This window comes from Palaemon carinicauda, chromosome 18 (genome assembly GCF_036898095.1).
Source record: "Palaemon carinicauda isolate YSFRI2023 chromosome 18, ASM3689809v2, whole genome shotgun sequence".
Lineage (NCBI taxonomy): Eukaryota > Metazoa > Arthropoda > Malacostraca > Decapoda > Palaemonidae > Palaemon > Palaemon carinicauda.
This window is the reverse complement of record NC_090742.1, coordinates 74,042,463-74,044,962: the sequence shown is the minus strand read 5'-3', so window position 1 is coordinate 74,044,962 and position 2,500 is coordinate 74,042,463.

Below are 2,500 nucleotides of genomic sequence, written 5' to 3'. Positions count from 1 at the left end.
TAGGATTTTAAAGGTAGGAAAGGGTGTAAAAAGTAAGTAGTTTGCGAGTCTTATTACTTACATCTCTAAACTATATGATCAGTCTGATTATATTTTAGAAGAGTCAGATCTCTCTCTCTCTCTCTCTCTCTCTCTCTCTCTCTCTCTCTCTCTCTCTCTCTCTCTCAGTGAATGTTTATTTTTTTTGTGAGTAGTTTTTACAATGGATTTCATGGCATAGTAAAATGTCAGTTTCACGGTTCCTTGTCGAACGAATTGTCGTTTGTGTGAACCAGTTCCTAACGATTATCTTTGCTTCAGTGTAGATGTATTGGCCATAAAATTGAAATGTTTGTTGACTTTTCCTTAAGCAGATTACCATGAATAGATAAGAGTATAATTCTGTTATTGTCGTAGCTGATGGTTTGTTTAGAATGGCTATATACCGCCAAGTATAACCAATATACTTAGTATTTTCGTGTTTAGGGCTAGTAAAAGAAATGTTAAAAAGCTACCAGGACTTTATGATTATATCTACGAAATTTTAGAGATTTTGGTTAGTACTGTATATTCTTATTTGGTCGTTATAAGCTGAATATTTTATCCTTTTACCTCCCTAGTATGTACTGCATATGCATGTGTACAATACGAGTATATACTTTCCTTTTAGGTTGATAAATCACTTCACTATATTTAAGATTAAAGTGATATCATATTGAACGTCTCTGCCTGGTGTTTGTCAGTCGGGGGTTCGAGTCCCGCTCAGTTTCGTTAGTGCCATTAGTGTCTGCAACCTAACCATCCTTATGAGCTAAGGTTGGGGGGGGGTGTTTGGGGGAGCCTATAAGTCTATCTGTTGAGTCATCAGCAGCCATTTGCCTGGTCCTCACCGGTCCTAGCTTGGATGGAGAGGGGGCTTGGGCGCTGATCATATGAAATATGGTCAGTCTCTAGGGCATTGTCCTGCTTGTTAGGGCAATATCACTGTCCCTTGCCTCTGCCATTCATGAGCGACCTTAAACCTTTAAATGAGTTAAAAGATTAAACGATAAAAGGACGGAAACCCCACACTTATAAAAGTCCTTTGTCAGATGCGAGCCTCTAGAGAACCAGCTCTCTCTCTCTCTCTCTCTCTCTCTCTCTCTCTCTCTCTCTCTCTCTCTCTCTCGGAGTAGAATTACACAGCATAAAAGACTAGCTCCTACCATAATTTGGCTTTTGTTAGTGGCCTGGCTTAATTGGCATTTTCTTTTTGGTTAGTTACCTTGTAAGTTGAGAGACCCGGCCGTAATTCCTCGTGTTAATGCCAGTCACCTGATGTTATTAGGCATGTTTAAGTGGAGCTGGGTCTTACAGGGCAAGATTTTCATGTAGTTCCTTTTACAAGTGGAGTGTTATTATCCATAAATATGTTTATACGGTGGCAAATATACCTTTGTAAATTTGTATATTGCAAAGTTTTTCATGGTGTAACTTGATGTGTAGTTATTTCATTTTAGGATCGTATTCATATTTTAATTATATATATCTAAGAGAAATTTGTTCCTGGCGTTTATGTAATTCTATAACCTTCATTAAATCTCCTTCAGCTTACAAAGGTTGCTGTTACGACGTAAGTGTTTATACGTTATTCAGGACTGATGTTATTGAAGCTTTTCCGCGCTAAACTTTAACAGTAAAATATTCTTAACATATTTGCAGAATGTATTTATGGGGGAAAGTTTTTATTTTAAAGCTCAATATGACCACAACTCTTGCAAGTTTTCTTTGAATATTTTTTCAAAGTACTTCCACTTATCAGATTCAGCTATATCATCACCATTTCTCAAGGTCCTTTATAGTATCGCAATTTTCTCACTGTTAAGCTCGGCAGAATTCAGTCAAATATTGACTGCAGTTCAGAATTATTATTAATTTTATTATTATTATATATTCCAATGATAATTCCTTTTCGGAGCTGACGTAACTGCGCCAAGTTACTAATTTTTTTATGTTGGCCTACTTTACTGAACTCTTTTATGCCTACGGTCTATCTCAACGTGGTTATGCCCATTAAAGATCTAAGGCCGGGAGCACACTAGCGACTCTGTGGCGCCACAAAGCCACGTCACGCCTGTGTCGGAGATGAGCGACAGAGCCACAGTCGCTAGTTTGCTCAGCAAAACTTGAAAACAATGGAAACCTATGGGAGACCACACTCGGTCCAATTTCAGTTTATCTGTACCGAGTACTTTGGAATCCCCTAAATGCTCCTATTTTCCGCAATTTTACAAACTTCCTCTCTAAAAGGGACTGGTCCATCGGTCATTTAGAAGTCGTCTTATTAATATTCTTACGTTACATCACTTTTTTTTTTTTTTGATAATAATAATAATGATAATAATAATAATAATAATAATAGGACTTATTTCAATGAAGTTGATTGCACATCAACCATAAACGATGAAAAATGTGTTTGACAATTATTAGTATAGGTGTTGGTGATTCGTTTGTTTGGATTTTTTAAACTTCTTTCCTATGC